Genomic DNA, 26,609 nt, shown 5'->3' on the forward strand with positions numbered 1-26,609 from the left:
GCCCGACTTGGTCTCTCCCGAGACTGCGAGCCCTTGATATTAATGTCCGCAGGCCACAGGTTGGAAACTTCGATCCCAGGCAAGGGATCGGCTCTGATGTTACGTTCCCGTCCCCCCGGTGGGGCTCGTGTTTTGTTTTGAACTCTGCCACGGCTTAAACGAAAGGCCAGGGATGTGGAAGTTGAAATGAGAAGCAAGATGGGAGACCCAGCAGACAGCATCTGGATTCAGTGCGCTGCGCAGAACACACACCTCGCCCGCAATTAGTGCCGTGGACACTCCGACAGGTCGCTGATCCCCCAATGAGGTGATTATGGCGCAGAGCCACCAAAATAAGACGAGAAGGTCCCGTCAACCGAGTCGACAAAGGTTTATCGAGAATGATCCCAAGACTGAATGGGTTAACCTACGATGAGCGTTTGACGGCGCTGGGCCTGTACTCACTGGAGTTCAGAAGGATGAGGGGGGCGGGGGGACTCATTGAAACGTACAGAATAGTGAAATGCCTGGATAGAGTGGATGTGGAGAGGATGTTTCCACTAGTGGGACAGTCTAGGACTAGAGGTCACAGCCAACGAGTTAAGGGACGCTCCTTTAGGAAGGAGATGAGGAGGAATTTCTTTAGTCAGAGGGTGGTGAATCTGTGGAAATCTTTGCCACAGAAGGCTGTGGATATTTTAAAAGCACAGATCGATAGATTCTTGAATAGTACGGGTGTCACAGGTTATGGGGAGAAGGCAGGAAAATGGGGTTAGGAGGGAGAGATAGATCAGCCATGATTGAATGGCGGGGCAGAATCGATGGCCCGAATGGCCTAATTCTGCTCCTGTTACTTATGAAATATGTATATATATATATATATATTCTTTTTACCTCCAGCCTTCTGTCACTTATTACACCCACTGCCAATCAATGCCCCCCCCCCCCTCCATCACTTGCCAGGCTTTTTAGGCGTACAGCACAGAAACAGGCCCTTCGGCCCACCGGGTCCGCGCCGACCAGCGGTCCCTGCACACTAACACCACCCCACACACTCCAGGGACATTTTTTACATTTACCAAGCTAATTAATATACAAACCTACACACGTCTTTGAAGTGTGGATGGAAACCGAAGATCTCGGAGAAGTATCACCCATAGTCGCGATCGAACCCGGCTCTCTGGCGCTGCATTTGCTCTAAGGCAGCAACTCCACCGCTGCACCACTCCTTCTCTCTTCCAGATTCCCCAGCCCCCCCCCCCCCCCCCCCCACTCCATCAGTCTGAAGAAGGGTCCTGACCCGAAATGTCACCTATCCAAAATAGGCACAAAAAAGCTGGAGTAACTCAGCAGGTCAGGCAGCATCTCTGGAGAGAAGGAATGGGTAAAGTTTTGGGTCGAGAACTTTCTTCAGACTGAGAGTCGGGAGAAAGGGATTCGAGAGATATGGAAATGGTAAGGTGTGAAAATGACAGATCAAAACTCTGGAGTTTAGAAGGATGAGAGGGTATCTTATTGAAACATATACGATTACTAGACTTAGTGGGTGCCCTGTTCACACGGGAGGGCTGGTCCCCCAACGCAATATTCCACCTCTCCACCAATGGTGGCCAGTGGGGGGGGGGGGGCTTTCTGGAGCACTAGTATGGGTATTGTGGGCTGAAGGGACTGGTTTCCAGAGGGCTAGTATGGACATTGTGGGCCAAATGGATTCTTGGGGTGGCAGCTCACACTCAAGCCTGATGTGCTGGCAGCTCACTCACGGCTGGTGGGCGAGCAGTTGGCTCATGCCTATTCCTTGCAGGTTGCAAGGTCACCAAACACAAATGCAGTTTCCTACCATTTCATGCAGGGTGCAAGGCCATCACATTCAAATGCAGTTTCATATTTCAAGCGGGGTGAAACCACCATAAAACCACCATAAAACCACCATAAAACCACACAAAACACCACACTAACAGTTCAGTAGACATTCAGTGTGTTCAGTTGATTCACAGCTCAGACAGAGTCATGACCTCTTCCTCCCCCATCTTGCAGAGACTGAGCCACACCCACACTTCCGGGTTTAATAATCCCTCCCACCGGAAGAGACATGGCCTTCATGGCGTGATTGACAGGAGAGAGATTCTCAACATTTTTTTAAAACACTAATAACACTTTTATTTTTCATTGATGGGAAGAATCCTCTGCACCTGATGAGCGGAGGGGGACTGAGTAAGATTGCCAAAAATCACAGCCGTAAGTGGTAGCGTTTTATCTAAAATCAATATACAGTGCAAACAGGAGGTTGTGCACCACCAACAACCATTTGTAGTGCAGTATTTCAAAGCAGTTACCACCACCCACAACCATTTGCAGTGCAGCATTTCAAAGCAGTTACCACCACCAACAACCATTTGCAGTGCAGCATTTCAAAGCAACCACATTTTCATTTTCAAACCACATTAAGGGCACTCACAGTTGAGTTGACATGTGTTCAGTGTTATTCACAGCTCAGAGAGATGTGACCCTTTCGCTTCCTCCATCTTGCAGAGACTGTGAGGCACAACACTTCTGGGTTTTATAGTCCCTCCCCCTCCAACCAGCAGGGGCTGCAGAGAGAATGTCAACATTATTAAAACATTAATAACTCTTTTATTTTTCATCGGTGGGAAAAATCCTCTTGTCCTATGCAGCGGAGGGGGACTCTGAGTAAGATAGCCAAAAATCACAGCCATAAGTGGCAACGTTTTTTCAAAAATCATGAAACAGAAAAAAGGAAGTGGTCAAGATCTTACTTTTAGTAATATAGATTAAGGGTTTGGACACGCTAGAGGCAGGAAATATGTTCCCGATGTTGGGGGAGTCCAGAACCAGGGGCCACAGTTTAAGAATAAGAGGTAAGCCATTTAGAACGGAGATGAGGAAACACTCTTTCTCACAGAGAGTGGTGAGTCTGTGGAATTCTCTGCCTCAGAGGGTGGTGGGGGCCGGTTCTCTGGATACTTTCAAGAGAGAGCTAGATAGGGCTCTTAATGATAGCGGAGTCAGGGTATATGGGGAGAAGGCAGGAACGGGGTACTGATTGGGGATGATCAGCCATGATCACATTGAATGGCGGTGCTGGCTCGAAGGGGCGAATGGCCTACTCCTGCACCTATTGTCTATTGTCTATAAAGCAGACAAGGAAAAGTAAAATGGTTCATTGTTAGCTGAGGGGAAGGTGGCAACGAGGCTTGCAATCAGTAGACTTTGTAGACTTTAGAAGAGCTCCCCCTCCCCTCACCCCACTCACCATCAACACCACTGTCACGTCTGTGGAGTCTTTTAAGTTCCTGGGAACCATCATCTCCAAGGACCTTGAGTGAGGGGCCACCATCGACTCCACAGTCAAAAAGGCACAACAGAGGATGTACTTCCTACGGCAGCTGAGGAAGCACAATCTGCCACAGGCAATGATGGTCCAATTCTACACGGCCATCGTAGAGTCTGTTCTCACCTTCTCCATCATGGTCTGGTTTGGCTCAGCCACCAAGCACGACACCTGGAGGCTGCAGCGAATCGTCCGATCAGCAGAGAAGGTTATTGGCTGCAACCTTCCCTCCATTGACGAACTGTACACTGCAAGGGCCAGGAAGCGAGCGGGCAAGATCATCTCTGACCCCTCTCACCCTGGCCACAAACTCTTTGAATCACTTCCCTCTGGAAGGCGACTCCGGACTGTCAAAGCTGCCACAGCCAGACATAAAAACAGTTTTTATCCACGAGTAGTTGCTCTACTCAACAGCCAAAAATCTGTAGCCTCCCTTTGATCTGGTATTTTGTTGGTTCACATGCTTGATCAATGGTGTTTTATTATTAATGTTTTATTATTATTAATGTTTAGTGTTTTCTGAGTCATTTGTAACTGTCACTGTATGTCATGTTGTTACTTGTGGGTGGAGCACCAAGGCAAATTCCTTGTATGTGAATACTTGGCCAATAAACTTACTTACTTACTTACTTATTGTCTATTGTCTATTGTCACCTATTCCGTTTTTGCAGAGATGCTGCCTGTCCTGCTGGGTTACTCCAGCTCTTTCGGTCTATCTTCAGTCGAAACCATAATCTGCAGTTCCCTCCTGCACACAAGGTTCAGCTCTGGAAGGAAGGGACAGGTGAATATAAACGGGTTGCAAAAGGGTTAATGGTGGAGGGATCAGGTCCATTTGCCAGCAGTCTGTTCCCTGCAACGTGCAGAGAAATAAATGTCTTCTGATCCCAGATTTTGCTTCAGGCATGTTAGTGTTACTCATGTTCCCGATCTCTGTGTTCACAGTTGCATCCAGAGTGGGTGCCAACACTGCAGCAGCTGAAATAGCTGAACTTTAGCCCCAGGCTCCGGCCTACTATTTCTAAAATGACTCAAGATTCCAAAATTCAGATCCACGTTTGATATTCGAGACTGTGCTGTCTTTGGTAACCGTTGTGACACTTAGTGACACTGTTATTACTTGGTAACAGTGTATCTCTTAGCAACGGTGGTATCGTCCCTGGCTAACAGTGTATCTGGTGTAACAGTGTATCTATGTGTAACAGTGTATCTGTGTGTCTAAGAGTAAACCTAGCAATTATAGACCTGTTAGTTTGACGTCAGTGGTGGGCAAATTAATGGAAAGGATACTTAGAGATAATATATATAAGCATCTGGATAAACAGGGTCTGATTAGGAACAGTCAACATGGATTTGTGCCTGGAAGGTCATGTTTGACTAATCTTCTTGAATTTTTTGAAGAGGTTACTCGGGAAATTGATGAGGGTAAAGCAGTGGATGTTGTATATATGGACTTCAGTAAGGCCTTTGACAAGGTTCCTCATGGAAGGTTGGTTAAGAAGGTTCAATGGTTGGGTATTAATGGTGGAGTAGCAAGATGGATTCAACAGTGGCTGAATGGGAGATGCCAGAGAGTAATGGTGGATGGTTGTTTGTCAGGTTGGAGGCCAGTGACTAGTGGGGTGCCACAGGGATCTGTGTTGGGTCCACTGTTGTTTGTCATGTACATCAATGATCTGGATGATGGTGTGGTAAATTGGATTAGTAAGTATGCAGATGATACTAAGATAGGTGGGGTTGTGGATAATGAAGTAGATTTTCAAAGTCTACAGAGAGATTTATGCCAGTTGGAAGAGTGGACTGAAAGATGGCAGATGGAGTTTAATGCTGATAAGTGTGAGGTGCTACATCTTGGCAGGACAAATCAAAATAGGACGTACATGGTAAATAGTAGGGAATTGAAGAATGCAGGTGAACAGAGGGATCTGGGAATAACTGTGCACAGTTCCCTGAAAGTGGAATCTCATGTAGATAGGGTGGTAAAGAAAGCTTTTGGTGTGCTGGCCTTTATAAATCAGAGCATTGAGTATAGAAGTTGGGATGTAATGTTAAAATTGTACAAGGCATTGGTGAGGCCAATTCTGGAGTATGGGGTACAATTTTGGTCGCCTAATTATAGGAAGGATGTCAACAAAATAGAGAGAGTACAGAGGAGATTTACTAGAATGTTGCCTGGGTTTCAGCAACTAAGTTACAGAGAAAGGTTGAACAAGTTAGGGCTTTATTCTTTGGAGCGCAGAAGGTTAAGGGGGGACTTGATAGAGGTCTTTAAAATGATGAGAGGGATAGACAGAGTTGACGTGGATAAGCTTTTCCCACTGAGAGTAGGGAGGATTCAAACAAGGGGACATGACTTGAGAATTAAGGGACAGAAGTTTAGGGGTAACATGAGGGGGAACTTCTTTACTCAGGGAGTGGTAGCGGTGTGGAATGAGCTTCCAGTGGAAGTGGTGGAGGCAGGTTCGATGGTATCATTTAAAAATAAATTGGATAGGCATATGGATGACAAGGGAATGGAGGGTTATGGTATGAGTGCAGGCAGGTGGGACTAAGGGAAAATAATTGTTCGGCACGGACTTGTAGGGCCGAGATGGCCTGTTTCCGTGCTGTAATTGTTATATGGTTATATGGTTATATGGTGAACAGTGTATCTGTGTAACAGTGTATCTGTGTGTAACAGTGTATCTGTGTAACAGTGTATCTGTGTGTAACAGTGTATCTGTGTAACAATGTATCTGTGTGTAACAGTGTATCTGTGTGTAACAGTGTATCTGTGTAACAGTGTATCTGTGTAACAGTGTATCTGTGTGTAACTGTGTAACTGTGTGTAACAATGTATCTGTGTGTAACAGTGTATCTGTGTGTAACAGTGTATCTGTGTGTAACAGTGTATCTGTGTAACAGTGTATCTGTGTAACAGTGTATCTGCGTAACAGTGTATTTGTGTGTAACAGTGTATCTGTGTGTAACAGTGTATCTGTGTGTAACAGTGTATCTGTGTGTAACAGTGTATCTGTGTGTAACAGTGTATCTGTGTGTAACAGTGTATCTGTGTGTAACAGTGTATCTGTAACAGTGTATCTGTGTGTAACAGTGTATCTGTGTGTAACAGTGTATCTGTAACAGTGTATCTGTGTGTAACAGTGTATCTGTGTGTAACAGTGTATCTGTGTGTAACAGTGTTTCTGTAACATTGTATCTGTGTGTAACAGTGTATCTGTGTGTAACAGTGTATCTGTGTGTAACAGTGTATCTGTGTGTAACGGTGTAACTGTGTGTAACAGTGTATCTGTAACAGTGTATCTGTGTGTAACAGTGTATCTGTGTGCAACAGTGTATCTGTGTGTAACGGTGTAACTGTGTGTAACAGTGTATCTGTGTGACAGTGTATCTGTGTGTAACAGTGTATCTGTGTGACAGTGTATCTGTGTGTAACAGTGTATCTGTGTAACAGTGTATCTGTGTGTAACAGTGTATCTGTGTGTAACAGTGTTTCTGTAACATTGTATCTGTGTGTAACAGTGTATCTGTGTGTAACAGTGTATCTGTGTGTAACGGTGTAACTGTGTGTAACAGTGTATCTGTGTGTAACAGTGTATCTGTGTAACCAGATCGAGATGTTACCGGACGGGATGCTTTCTACAGCCCCAGAGTAGAAGCACTGAGGGATCCTCAGAAAGACTCTGAATTTCCTCAGCTGCCTGAGGTGGTAAAGGCGCTGCGTTGCCTTACTCACCAGTGCGGCAGTGTGTGTTGTCCATGTCAGATCCTCTGTGATGTGGACTCCCAGGTATTTAAAGCAGCTCACCCTATCCACAGCAGTCCCATTTATTTCCAGTGGCGTGTACGTCCTCGGATGTTGTGCCCTTCTAAATTCCACATTCAACTCCTTAGTTTCTGTGACATTCAAGAGGAGGCTGTTGTTCTGACACCAGAGTGCCAGATCAGCCACCTCGTCCTGGTAGGCCTTCTCATCGTTATCGGAGATCAGGCCCACCACCACAGTGTCATCAGCAAACTTGATTTTCGAGTTGGAGCTGAACCTGGCCACACAGTCATGTGTGTACAGGGAGTACAGTAGGGGGCTGAGGACGCAACCCTGGGGGGATCCTGTGCTCAGGGTGAGGGGGTTGGAGGTATGTCTTCCCATCTTGACCACCTGGGGCCTGGCGATGAGAAAGTCCAGGACCCAGGCACACAGGGGAGTGTTCAGTCCCAGTTCCAGCAGCTTCTCAGCAAGTCTGGTAGGGGACTATGGTATTGAAACTGAGCTGAAGTCAATGAACAGCATCTCCACATAGCCCCCCTTCTGGCTGTCAAGATGAGAGAGAGCGGTGTGAAGAATCTGGGAGACCGCATCATCCGTGGATCTGTTCGGTCGGTATGCGAATTGTAACGGGTCCATGTTGCGAGGGAGGAAGGCGCAGATGTGGTTCTTGACCAGCCTCTCGAAGCATTTCATGACTACCGAGGTGAGGGCCACCGGTCGGTAGTCATTCAAGCAGGCTGGAGAGGCATTCTTTGGCACTGGTACAATGGTGGATCTTTTGAAGCAGGCCAGGGAGACGTTGAATATTGTGATGAGCTAGCTGCGTAGCACAAGACTTAAGTACTCGCCCAGATATACCATCTGGACCTACAGCTTTCCTTGTGTTCACACGTGTCAGAGCCCTCCTAACATCGTGCTCGGACAACGAGAATGTGTGCACATCCCCAGCGGGTGGGCCCCCTCCAGCCTCGCTAGCCAACGAGCTGGCGGTGTTGTTGTTAGCCGGCGAGCTAGGGGTGATGTTGCCCGTCTCAAATCGTATGTAGAAGGATTTCAGGTCATCAGCTAGGGAGGTGCCGGCACTTCTGGTTGAGGGGGGGCTGCTCCAGTAGTTGGTTATAGTCCGTAGCCCCTGCCAAAGTGGTCTGGTGTTTTGTTGCTCCATCTGCGACTTCATCCTTTCCCTGTACCTCCTTTGGAGTCATTCACCGCCTTCACAGTCGACGTCCATGTTTCCTGATGCCAGGCCCGAGTTGTAGGCAGTGGTGCGAGCATTCAAGGCCAAACGAACGGACCTGTCCACCCAGGATGTGTGTGAATGTGTGTGAGTGATTGGTGGTGGTCGGAGGGGCCGTAGGCGCAGATTGGCAGCCACGCTTCCGTCAGTCTGCCCCAGGGCAGCTGTGGCTACAGAAGTAGCTTACCACTACCGAGTGTGACTGAGGAGTGAATGAATAATGTGATGTAAAGCGCCTTGAGTATTAGAAAGGCGCTATATAAATCCCATCCATTATTATTATTATTATTAAAGATGCTAACCGTTGCCGTGGGGATGATGTTATCAGCTATTGTTGCGATGAAGTCCATGACCGCTTCCGCGAACTCACTGACGTCACTAGAACTTGCATGGAACATATTCCAGTCGACATTGCTCAGTGCATCTTGAAGCATGGCCTCTGAATGGTCGGACCACCGCTTTACGTCCCTCGTCACTGCCGCTTCCCGTACTATCTGTTGCTTATACTCCGGCAGCAGGAAAATGGCAGCGTGGTCAGATTTTCCAAAAGGAGGGAGAGAAACGGCCTCGTAGCCTTTCCTGAACGGCGTGTAGCAGCGGTCCAATGTTCTCTCCCCCCTGGTGGCACACGTGATGTGTTGGCAGAAGTTCGGCATGACCTTCTTGAGATTCGATTTATTAAAATCTCCAGCCACCACCCGATGGCTCTTGTTTTGATGTCGACATAGCACATCGTGTAGGGCCGATAGGGCCACGTCGGTGTCCGCATGCGGTGGAATGTAGATGGCTGTGACGATCACTGCGCCGAACTCCCGGGGAAGGTAGAATGGGCGGCATGATATCGTCAGGTGCCCCAGGTCCAGCAAGACCAGGAAAGCATCTTGATATTTCTAGGGTTGCACCAGTTATTGTTGGTCATGAAGCAGACTCCTCCACCCTTGGATTTCCCAGATGCTTCTGTTCTGTCCGCACGGACTACAGTGAAGGACTCGGTTGGGCAGATCACCTGATCTGGCACTAGCGGGGTCAGCCATGTCTCGGTCAGATAGAAGATGTTGCAGTCTCTTACGTCCCACTGGAATCTGATCCTCGCCCTGAGGTCATCCAACTTGTTCTCTCCAGAGATGCTGCACGTCCTGCATTTTGTGTCTGTCTTCGGTGTATGTGCAGTTCCTTCCAACTTTAGAATGGCACAGCACAGGGACTGGCCCTTCGGCCCACAATGTCTGTGCTGAGCATGATGCCAAGTCAAGCTGATCTCATCAGCACGTACATGATCCATATTCCTCTGTCCCCTTTTGCCACCGTCTCTGTTGTCCTCTTGACTCTGTGGAAGGATCATTGGTCTCCCAGAATTTGGGATTCACTTAAAGCCCCTGTCCCACGATGCGAGTTTACTCAAGAGCTCTCCCGAGTTAAAAAAAAAAATCAAACTCGAGTATTTTTTTACTCTTGGCCATTTTTCACACTGTTGAAAAAACTTCACGAGTTACCCCGTTTCCCCAGTACCTGCCGTTAGCGTTACGAGCCGCTACGAGCCATCCACGAGCCCCGACGCACCCGCTACGTACATTCTCCGAGTTCGAAACAGAGGAAAACTAGGGAGAACTCTTGAATTACCTCGTACAGTGGGATAAGCCCTTAATACTTCAAGCCCTTGTGGTTTTTCAGCATTGCACAAACCAATATGTACAGCATGTTCCGCACAGCATTGAACAAAGCTGGAAGATTAGCCCCGGGCTGGAAAATGGTATGTAACTTTTGAGATCAATTTTTTAGATAGTTTAGCTTTGGAATTTGGCTTTAGAAAGCAAAAGCAATGTCAGCATTTAGTTTGAGCGGACCAAAGTACAAAAGTAGGAATGTAATACTGAGGCTTTATCGGGCACTGGTCAGACCACATAGAGTGATACAGCGTGGAAACAGGCCCCTCGGCTCAGGTTGCCCACAACAACCAACATGCCCTCGCCCCTCGACTCTACCCCCTCCCCCTCCCACTCTATCCCCTCCCCCTCCCTCTCTATCCCCCTCCCCTTCCCTCTCTACCGCCCTTCCCCCTCCCACTACCCCCTCCCCCTCCCTCTCTAGCCCCCCCCCCTTCCCTCTCTACCGCCCTTCCCCCTCCCACTCTACCCCCTCCCCCTCCCACTCTACCCCCTCCCGCACCTGCGAGTTGGGGGCTATGCGTGAGTGGATAGGGCGGGGGATGGGAGATAAGGAGCGAATGAATAATATTAATATAATATCAAGTGGGGGGGGGGGTTATCTTCCCACATCATAGGGTGTCACAAATTTAGTCCTATCCTTACAAAATAACAATGTACTGGAACCAAAAAATGATATTAATCAATGAAAACCAATTTCAAAACATCATCAATTCATAAATGATGGGAGCAGAATTAGGCCATTCGGCCCATCAAGTCTACTCCGCTGTAGGTGCTGTGTGTACGGACTTTGTACGTTCTCCCCATGACCTGTGTTGCCTTTCTTTGATACCTTCGGTTTCCTCCCACAATGCCTAGATGTAAAGGTTTTGTTCTTTTCAGTTTAGTTTATTGTCACGTGTACCGAGGTACAGTGAAAAGCATCTGCTGCCTGCTAACCAGTCAGCGGAAAGACAATACATGATTACAATCGAGCCATTTACAGTGTACAGATACATGATAAGGGAATGATTTTTTGTGCGGGGTAAGCCAGTAAAGTCCGAACCAGGATAGGCCAATGCTTAAGAAAGAACTGCAGATGCTGGAAAAATCAAAGGTAGACAAAAATGCTGGTGAAACTCAGCGGGTGAGGCAGCATCTATGGAGCGAAGGAATAGGTGACGTTTCGGGTCGAGACCCTTCTTCAGACTGATGTGCGGGGTGGATGGGGGTGGGGAGAAGCGGGAAGCGGGAAGAAGAAAGGAAGAGGCGGAGACAGTGGGCTGTGGGAGAGCTGGGAAGGGGAGGGGAAGGAGGGAGAAAGCAAGGACTACCTGAAATTGGAGAAGTCAATGTTCAAGGATAGTCCAATGAGGTAGATAGTAGTTCAGTACTGCTCGCTGGTTGTGGTAGGTACAATTGCCTGATAACAGCTGGAAAGAAACTGTCCCTGAATCTGGAGGAGTAGATTAATTGGCTTGGTATAAATGTAAATTGACCCTAGTGTGTAGGATAGTGTAAGGGTATGGGGGTGGCTGGTCAGTGTGGACTCTGTGTATCTCTAAACTGAACTAAATCTCTTTTTCAGACAACAGATATTGACTCCCGTTACATTTATGTTCTTCCTTATCCAATATCATTCATGACGGATCTGGATCCATCATCCATTTTTATATTTAATTATTTTGGAACTGCCAGCCCACCAGCCATGTCAATCAACTGCCAGCCCACCAGCCGTGAATCAATCAACTGCCAGCCCACCTGCCATGAGTCAACCGCCAGCCCACCAGCCGTGAGTTTTTTACACAGAGGATGGTGGGAACCTGGAAGGTGCTGCCAGGGGTGGTGATGGAGGCAGATACGATAGGGATATTTTAGAGGCCTCTAGTTTAATTTAGGGATACAGTGCGGAACCAGGCCCTTCGGCCCACCGAGTCCACACCGACCAGCGATCCCCGCACACTAACACTATCGTACACACACTGGGGACAATTTTACATTTCAAACCAAGCCAATTAACCTACAAACCTGTACGTCTTTGGAGTGTGGGAGGAAACCAAAGATCTCGGAGAAAACCCACGCAGGTCACGGGGAGAAGGTACAAACTCCGTACAGACAGCACCCGTAGTCGGGATCGAACAGGGGTCTCCGGCGCTGTAAGACGGTAACTCTACCACAAGGCAAACCGCTTATAGACCTTTCAGATCTAAACAAGCAAATGGCTGTGCAAGGAATGGAGAGATATGGATCCCGTGCAGGTTGAGGAGATTAGTTTAACTTGGCATTGTGTTGGGCACGGACATTGTGGGCCGAAGGGCCTGTTCCTGTGCTGTTCATTGTTCTTAAGTGGGAAGTTGTTAAGAAATGGCAGATGAGACTGTTATCAATGATGCATGAGTCACATAATGTGGTTGCAGCCCCTCTTGTGCTGTGATATTTGTTTTTCTTCAGATTAGAATTGTTGACCCAAGCACAGTTGTGATCCAGGGATAATTATTTCTTATTTCTTAGCCAATCAAGGCTACTTTTGAAGCTCTTTACTCCTTCTGCTATTTTCTCCACGATATGTGTCTAGTTGTGGTGAAAAGGTTAAAGATTTGGAGGAGAGGTTGAACAAACTTGGATTGTTTTGTCTTGAGCATCGGAGGCTGAGGGGACACCTGATAGATGTGTATAAAGTTATATTAATAATATTTATATAATCTAATATCTAATATCTATCTAACTAAAAGTCTCATCTTGATCACTTCCTGTCTGCGTTGTATATTGATTTTAGAAAAAATGCTACCATATATCGCTATGATTTTTGGCCACCATACTCACAGTCCTCCTCTGCTGAGGCAGCCCTGAGGATTTTTCCGATCGATGAAAAATAAAAAAGATACGAATGTTTAAAAATTCTTGAGATCAGCTCTATCTTGAGATCAGCTCTATTCTTGAGATCCTCTCGCCTATCAATCACCATAATGAAGGTAACGCCCCTTCCGGGGGGGGGGGGCAGGAGTATAAAGCCCTAATGGCATGAAATTGCATTTGAATTTGGTGGCCTGCACTCTGCTTGAAATGGTATGAAATTGCATTTGAATTTGGTGGCCTGCACTCTGCTTGAAGTGGTATGAAATTGCATTTGAATTTGGTGGCCTGCACTCTGCTTGAAATGGAATAGTCATGAGTGAACTGCCAGCCCACCAGCCATGTCAATCAACTGCCAGCCCACCAGCCGTGAATCAATCAACTGCCAGCCCACCAGCCATGAGTCAACCGCCAGCCCACCAGCCGTGAGTCAACTGTCAGCCCACCAGCCGTGAGTCCATCAAAAGCCAGCCCACCAGCTGCGAGTGACTGAATTGCCAGCCCACCAGCCCTGAGTGAGTGAGGTGCCAGCCCACCAGCCCTTATAACCATATAACCATATAACAATTACAGCACGGAAACAGGCCATCTCGACCCTTCTAGTCCGTGCCGAACACGTATTCTCCCCTAGTCCCATCTACCTGCGCTCAGACCATAACCCTCCATTCCTTTCCCGTCCATATAACTATCCAATTTATTTTTAAATGATAAAAACGAACCTGCCTCCACCACCTTCACTGGAAGCTCATTCCACACAGCCACCACTCTCTGAGTAAAGAAGTTCCCCCTCATGTTACCCCTAAACTTCTGTCCCTTAATTCTCAAGTCATGTCCCCTTGTTTGAATCTTCCCTACACTCAGTGGGAAAAGCTTATCCACGTCAACTCTGTCTATCCCTCTCATAATTTTAAAGACCTCTATCAAGTCCCCCCTTAACCTTCTGCGCTCCAAAGAATAAAACCCTAACTTGTTCAACCTTTCTCTGTAACTTAGTTGCTGAAACCCAGGCAACATTCTAGTAAATCTCCTCTGTACTCTCTCTATTTTGTTGACATCCTTCCTATAATTAGGCGACCAAAATTGTACACCATACTCCAGAATTGGCCTCACTAATGCCTTGTACAATTTTAACATTACATCCCAAATTAGTGACTGAGTTGCCTGTCCACCAGGCCTGAGTGACTGAGCTGCCAGCCCACCAGGCCTGAGTGACTGAGCTGCCAGCCCACCAGGCCTGACTAACTGAGCTGCCAGCCCACCAGGCCTGATTGACTGAGCTGCCAGCCCAAGAATCCATTCGGCCCAAAATGTCCATACTAGCCCTCTGTAAACCAGTCCCATCGGCTCACAACACCCATACTAGCTCTCCAGAATGCCCCCCCCCACCTCACTGGCCACCAATATTGGAATTGGTGGAGAGGTGGAATATTGCGTTGGGGGAACCAGCCGTCCCGTGTGAACATGGGACCCAACGGGTCCCACTTAGTCTAGTAAAGGTTTAGAGGTTTGGGGAGAAGGCAGAAGAATGGGGTTGGGAGGGAGAGATAGATCAGCCACGATTGAATGGTGGAGTAGACTTGATGGGCCGAATGGCCTAATCCTGCTCCTATTCCTCATGACCTTATGATCTTATGATATATTATATATAAAATCATGGATAGACATTTGGAACCATTTTCCCAGGGTGAAAATGTCATAGACTACAGGGATAGATTTACGATGAGAGGGGCAAAGCTTAATAGACAATAGGTGCAGGAGTAGGCCATTCGTCCCTTCGAGCCAGTACCACCATTCAATGTGATCATGGCTGATCATCCACAATCAGTACCCCGTTCCTGCCTTCTCCCCATATCCCCTGACTCCGCTATCTTCAAGAGCCCTATCTAGCTCTCCCTTGAAAGTATCCTGAGAAGCGGCCTCCACCGCCCTCTGAGGCAGAGAATTCCACAGACTCACAACTCTCTGTGTGAAAAAGTGTTTCCTCATCTCCGTTCTAAATGGCTTACCGCTTATTCTTAAACTGTGGCCCCTGGTTCTGGACTCCCCCAACATCGGAACATGTTTCCTGCCTCTAGCGTAAAGAAGATATGGGGTGGCAATTTTTTTACACAGAGGATGGTGGGAACCTGGAAGGTGCTGCCAGGGGTGGTGATGGAGATGATACGATAGGGATATTTTAGAGGCCTCTAGTTTAATTTAGGGATACAGTGCGGAACCAGGCCCTTCGGCCCACCGAGTCCACACCGACCAGCGATCCCCGCACACTAACACTATCGTACACACACTGGGGACAATTTTACATTTCAAACCAAGCCAATTAACCTACAAACCTGTACGTCTTTGGAGTGTGGGAGGAAACCAAAGATCTCGGAGAAAACCCACGCAGGTCACGGGGAGAAGGTACAAACTCCGTACAGACAGCACCCGTAGTCGGGATCGAACAGGGGTCTCCGGCGCTGTAAGACGGTAACTCTACCACAAGGCAAACCGCTTATAGACCTTTCAGATCTAAACAAGCAAATGGCTGTGCAAGGAATGGAGAGATATGGATCCCGTGCAGGTTGAGGAGATTAGTTTAACTTGGCATTGTGTTGGGCACGGACATTGTGGGCCGAAGGGCCTGTTCCTGTGCTGTTCATTGTTCTTAAGTGGGAAGTTGTTAAGAAATGGCAGATGAGACTGTTATCAATGATGCATGAGTCACATAATGTGGTTGCAGCCCCTCTTGTGCTGTGATATTTGTTTTTCTTCAGATTAGAATTGTTGACCCAAGCACAGTTGTGATCCAGGGATAGTTATTTTGGCAGCGCTGGCTGTGGGAGTCATCAGAATACATCATCTCCGCAGCAATCATTAATGTTCAAAGAAATGCAGGGGTTGTGTTTGGTTGTCCGAAACAGAGGGGCATTTTCATCATCTCTCCTCGTCCTTTAATCCGCCTTCCAGCTGAGCAGAACATGATACAGATATTTATAAAACAAACTCCTCAACATGTTGTCAGTTCTGGGAAATAAACCCGAGGCTTTTCTTTTCGCGAAAAGGGCGCGGCGGGTAGAGCAGCTGCCTCGGCACTCGATTAGTGTGGGTGCCAGGGGTTACGGGGAGAAGGCAGGAGAATGGGGTTAGGAGGGAGAGATAGATCAGCCACCGTTGAATGGCGGAGTAGACTTGATGGGCCGAATGGCCTAATCCTGAAGAAGGGTTTCGGCCCGAAACGTTGCCTATTTCCTTCGCTCCATAGATGCTGCCTCACCCGCTGAGTTTCTCCAGCACTTTTGTCTACCTTGACCTAATCCTGCTCCTATTCCTTATGATCTTATAACATATATTGCCTTCCCTCACAGTGAGAACTTCGATTCTGCTGTGTGGGATGTTTATGTTAAACCCTATCATGTATTGTGTACTTTTTAGGGTAACTCAAATCTCACTGTACCAATTAGACTTGATGGGCCGAATGGCCTAATTCGGCTCCTATTACTTATGACCTTATGACCTTATGACCTTTTGACCTTAGGTCATAAGGTCAGTGAAGACCATACAACACCCTTGACACTTAACCCTTTCAACTTGAACCAATGTCCTCTGGTTCTTGATTCTTTTCACTTATGACCTATGACCTCACAGTGCCAGATACCCGGGTTCGATCCTGACCCCAGGTGCAGTTTGTGTGTGGAGTTCGCACGTTCTCCCCGTGACCACCTGGGTTTTCTCCGGGTGCTCCGGTTTCCTCCCACATCCCAAAGACGTGTGGGTTTGTAGGTTAATTGGCTTCTGTAAATTGCCTCTGGTGTGATGAGAAAGTGCCAGAGTGATACAGCGTGGAAACAGGCCCTTCGGCCCAAATTGCCCATACCGGCCAACATGTCCAAGCTACACTAGTCCCATCTGCCCGCGTTTGGCCCGTATCCCTCCAAACCTGTCCTATCCATGTACCTGTCTAACTGTTTCCTAAATGTTGGGATAGTCCCAGCCTCAACTACCCCTTCCGGCAGCTCGTTCCATACACCCACCACCATTTGTGTGAAAAACATACCCCTCAGATTCCTATTAAATCTTTTCCCCTTCACCTTAAACCTATGTCCTCTGGTCCTCGATTCGCCTACTCTGGGCAAGAGACTCTGTGCATCTACCCAACCTATTCCTCTCATGATTTTGCACTCCTCTATAAGATAGATAGATAGATAGATAGATAGATAGATAGATAGATAGATAGATAGATAGATAGATAGATAGATAGATAGATAGATAGATAGATAGATAGATAGATAGATAGATAGATAGATAGATAGATAGATAGATAGATAGATAGATAGATAGATAGATAGATAGATAGCCTTTATTGTCATTCAGACCGAAGTCTGAACGAAATTGCAGCAGTCATACATACAATACAATAAAAACAACAATAAACACATATTAACATCCACCACAGTGAGTCCACCCCACATCTCCTCACTGTGATGGAGGCAAAAGTCTTAGGTCTGCAGTCTCTTCCCTCCTCTCCGGTGAGGAAGAGCCGGTGAGGAAGAGCCGATCCTGGACTGACTCTGGACTCTGGTCCTGACCACAGGGGGGAAATGGAGGAGGACTGGCCAAATTTTGTGCCTTCCACCACAGTGATGAATGCTGTGGTGGATGTTTGTGTTACAGTTTTATTGTGGTTGTGTGTTCTTTATTATTGTATCGCTGCAGACAACCCAAATTTCCACCAGCCTGGCTGTGTGGCAATAAATTATATCTAATCTAATCTAATCTCTTCTCCCTCTGCGCTGAGGCGATACCCCACCGGGCAACCCTCATCCCTCATCCTCCTTCACTCTAGGGAATAGAGTCCCAGCCTACTCAACCCCTCCCTACAACTCAGACCCTCTAGTCCTGGCAACATCCTTGTAAATCTTCTCTGAACCCTTTCCAGCTTGACAACACCTTCCCTATAACATGGTGGCCAGAACTGAACACAATGCTCCAAATGCAGCCTCACCAATGTGTTATACAACTGCAACATGACCTCCCAACTTTACTCAATAGTCTGAGTGATGAAGGCCAATGTGCCAAAAGCCTTTTTTGACCACCTTATCTACCTGCGACTCTACCTTCAAGGACAACTTAAAACTAGGTATGTCAACAATACTGGTCAGAGATCACTTCCATTCAGTGGGCTGAGAGGCCAGTTTCCACAATGTTTCAACATTTGATGCAAGATAAAGTCCAGTAAAGTCCGATCAAAGATAGACTGAGAGGAGATTAAGAAGAACACAGTTAAAGGAAGGATTTGTTTGAGTAACATCATTGTGTGGCATGGTGCCTTACAGTGCCAGAGACCCGGGTTCCATCCTGACTACAGCTTGCTGTCTCTACGGAGTTTGTACGTTCTCCCCGCGACCCGCGTGGGTTTTCTCCGAGATCATCGGAGAAACGGGGAATCTTTATCTCCAAGACACGGGGAATTATAGACCAGTTAGCCTTACATCGGTAGTGGGGAAGATGCTGGAGTCGATTGTTAAAGATGTTATAACAGCGCATTTGGAAAGCAGACAGGATCGGCCAAAGTCAGCATGGATTTATGAAGGGGAAATCATGCTTGACTAATCTTCTTGAATTTTTTGAGGATGTAACAAGTAGAATGGATAAGTGAGAGCCAGTGGATGTGGTGTATCTAGATTTTCAAAAAGCCTTTGACAAGGTCCCACACAAGAGATTAGTGTGCAAAATGAGAGCACATGGTATTGGGGGTAGGGTATTGACATGGATAGAGAACTGGTTGGCAGACAGGAAGCTAAGAGTAGGAATTAACGGGTCCTTTTCAGAATGGCAGGGCAGTGACGAGTGGGGTGCCGCAAGGCTTGGTACTGGGACCCCAGTTATTTACAATCTATATTAACGATTTAGACGAGGGAATTATATGTGACATCTCCAAGTTTGCAGATGACACAAAGCTGGGGGGCAGTGTGAGCTGTGAGGAGGATGCTATGAGGCTGCAGGGTGACTTGGATAGGTTGGGTGAGTGGGCAGATGCACGGCAGATGCTGTATAATGTGGATAAATGTGAGGTTATCCACTTTGGTGGCAAGAACAGGAAAGAGAGATTATTATCTGAATGGTAGGTAGACACAAAATGCTGGAGTAACATGCGGGACAGGCAGCATCTCTGGAGAGAAGGAATGGGTGATGTTTTGGGTCGAGACCCTTCTTCAGACTGATTTCAGGGGAGTGGGCGGGACAAAGATAGAATGTAGTCGGAGACAGTAAGACTAGGGGGAGAACTGGGAAGTCAATGTTCTTACCGCTGGTGTGTAAACTGCCCAAGCGAAATATGAGGTGCTGTTCCTCCAATTTACGGTGGGCCTCACTCTGACAATGGAGGAGGCCCAGGACAGAAAGGTTGGATTGGGAATGAGAGGGGGAGTTGAAGTGCTGGGCCACTGGGAGATCAGGTAGGTTAAGACGGACTGAGCAGAGGTGTTCTGCGAAATGATCACCGAGCCTGCGCTTGGTCTCGCCGATGTAGAGAAGTTGACACCTGGAACAGCAGATACAGTAGATGAGGTTGGAAGAGGTGCAAGTGAACCTCTGCCTCACCTGGAACGACTGTTTGGGTTCCTTGGATGAAGTCGGGGGGGGGAGGTAAAGGGATAGGCGTTGCATCTCCTGTGGTTGCTGGGGAAAGTACCTGGGGAGGGGGTGGTTTGGGTGGGAAGGGACAAGTTGACCAGGATGTTTCGGAGAGAACGGTCTCGGCGGAGAGCAGAAAGGGGTGGAGATGGGAAGATGTGGCCAGTGGTGGGATCCTGTTGGAGGTGGCGAAAATTATAAGCTGTATGCGACGGCTGATGGGGTGGAAGGTGAGGACAAAGGGGACTCTGTCCTTTTACGAATGGGAAGGGGGGGGAGCAAGAGCGGAGCTGGGGGATATCGAGGAGACCCTAGTGAGAGCCTCATCTATAATGGAAGAGAGGAACCCCCATTTCCTAAAGAATGAGGACATCTCCGATGCCCTGATAAGGAACACCTCATCCTGGGCGCAGATGCGGCGTAGACGGAGGAATTGGGAGTAGGGGATAGAGTCCTTACACGAAGCAGGGTGGGGAGAAGTGTAGTCAAGATAGCTATGGGAGTCAGCATGTTTGGAGTAGATGCTGGTCAATAGTCTGTTTCCTGTGATGGAGACAGTGAGATCTAGAAACGGTAGGGAGATGTCGGAGATGGTCCAAGTGTATTTGAGTGCCGGATGGAAGTTAGTCAAGTTGATGAAGTCAGTGAGTTGCGCATCGGTGCAGGAGGTGGGTGGCACCAATGCAATCGTCAATGTAGAGGAGGTAGAGTTCGGGGATAGGGCCAGTGTACTGGAACAGGGATTGTTTGACGTACCCTACAAAGAGGCAGGCATAGCTAGGGCCCATGTGAGTTCCCATAGCTACGCCTTGGACTTGGATGAAATGGGAGGAGTCGAAGGAGAAGTTGTTGAGGGTAAGGACCAGCTCCGCTAAGCCGAGGAGAGTATTTGTCCACGGGGATTGGTTGGTTCTCCGATCGAGGAACAAACTGAGGGCTTTGAGACCCTCCTGGTGAGGGACGGAGGTGTAGAGTGACTGGACATCCATGGTGAAGATGGAAAACGGATGCCATGGAGTAGACGAAGAGAGTGTGAGGTGTCTTGAACATAGGTAGGGAGTGATATAACCAGGGATTTAACCTCGACTCCATAGGATGGAGTCAAGGTATGCGGAAATTAATTTGGCGGCACATGAACAAGCAGAAACAATGGGTCTGCCAGGACAGTTCTGTTTGTGGATTTTGGGGAGAAGGTAAAATCGGGCTGTGCGGGGCTGAGGAATGATGAGGTTGGAGGCTTGAGAGGGCAGAGAGCCAGGAGTGATTAAATCAGTAATGATGTTTGAGATTAAGGCCTGGTGCTCGTCTGTGGGGTCATGGTTCAAGGATAAGTAGGAGGAGGTGTCTGAGAGATGTCGCCTGGCCTCAGTCCAGTAGAGGTCAGCGTGCCAGACCAACACAACATCTCCCTTGTCCTTGGCGGGGGGAGGGGGGGAGGGGGGGGGGGGAGAGGTTAGAGTTAGTAAGGGGAGTGGAAAAGTTGAGGCGTTTGATGTCCGGCCAGCAGTTGGAAATGAAAAGGCCTAAAGAATGTGGATGGCCATCCCGGGGAGTCCAAGAGGAGGGGGTCCATTGGAGACGGGAGAAGGGGGTCATCACTGGGTGGTGACGACTCCCTCCCATAGAAAAAGGCCCGGAGGCAGAGGTGACAGAAGAAGAGCTCCACATCATGACGGACCCGGAACTCGTTGAGGTGGGGACGGAGGGGAACATAGGTGAGGCCTCTGCTGAGGACAGACCATTCCGTATCCAAAGGGGGAGGTCAGGGGGGATGGTGAATATACGGCAAACGGTAGGGGTTGGGGTCGGAGAAGGTGAGGGGGATGGGGGGGGTAGATGGAGGCCGAGGCCATGTCTGGTGGGGGGGATGGTGGGAGTTCAGAGAAGAGAGGGGGGTATGAGGACTATTATGTGGGCTGGGAGTAGCTGGGGTCACCTGGCTAAAAGGGGAAGGGGAAGAACCAATGAAACCCCCACTGATGTACCCTGTAGGATGGGGGGGGGGAGCAGTAAGACCCAGCACAGTCAGGCCCCGTGCTGTTCGAGTCTGCATCATGGGGGCTGTGGGCCCAGTGCTGAGCCTGGGACTCAAGTAAGACGACCCCCGTGGCCGGCTGGTGGGCGGTGGAGAGGCGAGGGTCGGCGGAGTAGCTGAATGGTGTCAGATTAGGAAAAGGGGAGGCGCAATGAGACCTGGGTGTGCTTGTACATCAGTCACTGAAAGTAAACATGCAGGTACAGCAGCCAGTGAAGAAATCTAAATGCATGTTGGCCTTCATTGTGAGAGGTTTCGAGTTTAGGAGCAAGGAGGACCTACTGCAGTTGTACGGGGCCCTGGTGAGACCGCACCTGGAGTATTGTGTGCAATTTTGGTCTCCTAATTTGAGGAAGGACATTTTTGCTATTGAGGGAGTGCAGGGTAGGTTCACCAGGTTAATTCCCGGGATGGCGGGACTGTCATTTGATGAAAGGATGGGTCGGCTGGGCTTATATTCACTGGAATTTAGGATGAGAGGATATCTAATAGAAACATTAAATTCTTTAAGGATTGGACAGGGTAGATGCAGGAAAAATGTTCCCCATGTTGGGGGCGTCCAGAACCAGGGGTCACAGTTTAAGAATAAGGGGTTGGCCATTTAGGACTGTGATGATGAAAAACTTCTTCACCCAGAGAGTTGTGAATCTGTGGAGTTCTCTGCCACAGGAGGCAGTGGAGGCCAATTCACTAGATGTTTTCAAGAGAGGGTTAGATTTAGCTCTTCGTGCTAAAGGAATCAAGGGATATGAGGAGAAAGCAGGAACCTGGTATTGATTTTAGATGATCAGCCATGATCATATTGAACGGCGGTGCCATCTCGAAGGGCCGAATGGCCTACTCCTGCACCTATTTTTCCATGTGTTTCTATGCTTTCTCCCACACTACATAGACGATGGGCCTGTTTCCACGCTGTATCTCTAAACTAAACTAAACTAAACTAATAGACACAAAAAGTCGGAGTAACTCAGCGGGTCTGACAGCATCTCCCGAGAAAAGGAATAGGAGATGTTTCGGGTTGAGATGTTTTTTAAGACTGAGAGTCAGGGGAACAGGGAAATGAGACAATGATGTGGAGCGATGTATATAACCATATAACCATATAACCATATAACAATTACAGCACGGAAACAGGCCATCTCGGCCCTTCTAGTCATATGTAGAACAAATGGATGAAAGAAATGCAAAAAGTAACGATGACCAAGGAAAGGTGGAGCCCACAATGGTCCATTGTTGGCTGTGGGATAGGTCATATCCCAACAGGAAACACTTTTTCTCACAGAGAGTTGTGAGTGTGGAATTCTCTGCCTCAGAGGGCGGTGTAGGCAGGTTCTCTGGATGCTTTCCAGAGAGAGCTAGATAGGGCTCTTAAAAATAGCCCTAGAGAACCTACCGGGGTACTGATTGGGGATGATCAGCCATGATCACATTGAATGGCGGTGCTGGCTCGAAGGGCTGAATGGCCTACTCCTGCACCTATTGTCTATTGTCTATTGTTTATTATGATACAAACAGTGAAACTCAGAAGGACGACAGTGAAACTAGCACAACAACTAGGGTGGGGGAGGGACAGAGAGAGAGGGAAAGCAAGGTTTACTTGAAGTTAGAGAAATCAATGTTCATACCGTTGGGGTGTAAGCTGCCCAAGCGGAATATGAGGTGCTGTTCCTCCAATTTGCGCTGGGCCTCACTCTGACAATGGAGGAGGCCCAGGACAGAAAGGTCAGTGTGGGAATGGGAGGGGGAGTTTAAAGTGTTTAGCAACCGGGAGATCAGGTAGGTCTAGGCGGACTGAGCGAAGGTGTTCTGTCTCCCAGCCTGCACTTGGTCTCGCCGATATATAAGGTCATAAGTTCATAAGGATTAGGCCATTCGGCCCATCAAGTCTACTCCGCCATCCAATCATGGCTGATCCATCTCTCCCCCTCAAACCCATTCTCCTGCCTTCTCCCCGTAACCCCTGACACCCGTACTAATCAATAACCTATCTATCTCCGCATTAAAAATATCCATTGACTTGGCCTCCACAGCCTCCTGTGACAATGAATTCCACAGATTCACCACCGTCTGACTAAAGAAATCTCTCATCTCCTTCCTAAAAGAACGTCCTTTAATTCTGAGGCTGTGACCTCTGGTCCTAGTCTCTCCCACTAGTGGAAACATCTCCACATCCACTCTATGCAAGCCTTTCACTATTCGGGTACGTTCCAATGAGGTGTCCCCTCATCCTTCTAAACTCCAGTGAGTACAGGCCCAGTGCCGGTGAAGTTGGAGGAGGTGCAAATAAACTAAATTGAACTAAATCTGTGGAGGGATGGACGGACATGTTTCGGGTTGGGATGCATCTTCAGAAGGTTTGAAGGTTAAGGGGGAAGGTCCCGATCTGAAACTTCAACAGTCCATTTTTTTCACCAATGCTGCCAAACGCATTGACTTCCTCCAGTACTTTTTTATTCAGAAGATCTAGGGGGAGAAATGTGCCGTTCGGCCCATCAAGTCTATCCCGCCATTCAATCATGGCTGATCTATCTCTTCCTCTCAACCCCATTCCCCTGCCTTCTCCCCATCAACCCCTGACACCCGCACTAATCAAACTGTGTCCCTATAGTGTGACAGATACTCTCCAAGAAGAGTCTGAAGGGTCTGAAGAAGGGTCTCGACCCGAATCGTCACCCATTCGTTCTCTCCAGAGATGCTGCCTGTCCCGCTGAGTGGCTCCAGCGTTTTGTGTCTCTCTTTGGTTTAAACCAGCATCTGCAGTGCCTTTCAAGCCTGCACCGCCATTCAATAAGATCACGGATGATCATCCAAAATCAGTACCCCATTCCTGCTTTCTCCCCAAATCCCTGGATTCCGTTAGCCCTAAGAGCTAAATCTAACTCTCTCTTGAATACATCCAGTGAATTGGCCTCCACTGCCTTCTGTGGTAGAGAATTCCACAGATTCACAACTCTCTGGGTGAAAACATAATAACATAGAAACATAGAAAATAGGCGCAGGAGGAGGCCATTTGGCCCTTCGAGCCAGCACTGCCATTCATTGTGATCATGGCTGATTGTCCCCAATCAATAACCCGTGCCTGCCTTCTCCCCATGTCCCTTGACTCCACTAGCCCCTAGAGCTCTATCTAACTCTCCCTTAAATCCATTCAGTGATTTGGCCTCCACTGCCCTCTGTGGCAGGGAATTCCACAAATTCACAACTCTTTGGGTGAAAACTTTTTTTCTCACCTCAGTCTTAAATGGCCTCCCCTTTATTCTAAGACTGTGGCCCCTGGTTCTGGACTCGCCCAACATTGGGACCATTTTTCCTGCATCTAGCTTGTCCAGTCCTTTTATTTATCATGTTCAAGAAGGAACTGCAGATGCTGGAGAATCGAAGGTAGACAAAAATGCTGGAGAAACTCAGCGGGTGCAGCAGCATCTATGGAGCGAAGGAAATAGTCAACGTTTCGGGCCGAAACCTGAGTTTCGGGTCTGAAGAAGGGTTTCGACCTATTTCCTTCGCTCCATAGATGCTGCTGCACTCGCTGAGTTTCTCCAGCAATTTTGTCTACCTTTTATTTATCCTCATCTCAGTCCTAAATAGCCGACTCCTTATTCTGAAATTCCTTTCTATCCGTAATTAACCTTTCTCAAGTACTTCACCATTGCTGACGTTTGTTATGAAACCAAATAAATATTTCACCATTGCAGTTAACACACTTTCCATTTTCCATCTCGCGGCTTTGTGCCTTGGACTCAGTCCATAATGAGACCAGCATAAATGATAGTTTAAACACTTGTTCAGGTGTTGTTTGTACAGCTCTCTGTTCATCTTGCTCCCTGCCTCTTGCCTTGCTGCTCTCCCCCTTAAATTAATACGTTGTCATTAATTGCACCGCACATGTTTAGACACCTCCTTTATCATGTGAAGAGCTTGCGGTGTGTGTTGGCTCAAGTGTCATCTTATCATATGATGAGCGTTTGACGGTACTGGGCCTGTACTCGCTGGAGTTTAGAAGGATGAGGGGGAGGGGAGGGGGGGAGACTTCATTGAAAGTTTTTAAGCCCCTGTCCCACTGTACGAGGTAATTCACGAGTTCTCCCGAGTTTTCCCCTGATTCGAACACGGAGAATGTCCGTAGCGGGTCCGTAGGAGTTTGTGGATGTCTCGTAGCGGCTCGTAATGCTAACGTAGGTAGGTATAAAAAGTAACCATTTTTTTCATCACGAGTATTTTTTTACTCGTGGAAATTTTTTTTGCAGGGATGATAAAACGTCACGAGTTTACCGGATGTCCCGAGTACCGACCGTTAGCATTACGAGCCGCTACGGGACATCCACGAACTCCTACGGACCCGCTACGGACATTCTCCGAGTTCGAATCAGGGGAAAACTCGGGAGAACTCTTGAATTACCTTGTACAATGGGCAGGGGCTTTACCCAATAGTGAAAGGCCTGGATAGAGTGGATGTGGAGAGGATGTTTCCACTAGTGGGAGAGTCTAGGACCAGAGGTCACAGCCTCAGAATTAAAGGACGTTTTTTTAGGAAGGACATGAGGAGGAATTTCTTTAGTCAGAGGGTGGTGAATCTGTGGAACTCATTGTCACAGAAGGCTGTGGAGGCCAAGTCAGTGGATATTTTTAAGGCAGAGGTAGCTAAATTTTTGATTAGTACAAGTGTCAGAAGTTATGGGGAGAAGGCAGGAGAATGGGGTTAGGAGGGAGAGATTGATCAGCCATGATTGAATGGCGGAGTAGACTTGATGAGCCGAATGGCCTAATTCTGCTCCCATCACTTATGAGGCAAACCAGAAGCAATGAAGCAAGAAAAATAGTTTGCATGACTTTTAATAATTTATTGATTAAGAGGCGTTGATTGGCTTAAAATGGGAACTGGGGAAAATACCCTATTACATAAACGGAAAATGCTAGGTTCTATCCTTGATATCCAAGGACTATCCTTGATCAGACTCTGCTGGCTTTACCTTGTACTAAATGTCATTCTCTTATCATGTATCTATACACTGTACACGACTCGATTGTAATCATGTATTGTCTTTCTGCTGACTGGTTAGCACGTAACAAAAGCTTTTCATTGTACCTCGGTACATGTGACAATAAACTAAACTGTACTGGGTTTCTCA

The sequence above is a fragment of the Amblyraja radiata genome, chromosome 4, assembly GCF_010909765.2.
Source record: "Amblyraja radiata isolate CabotCenter1 chromosome 4, sAmbRad1.1.pri, whole genome shotgun sequence".
In the NCBI taxonomy this organism is placed as follows: domain Eukaryota; kingdom Metazoa; phylum Chordata; class Chondrichthyes; order Rajiformes; family Rajidae; genus Amblyraja; species Amblyraja radiata.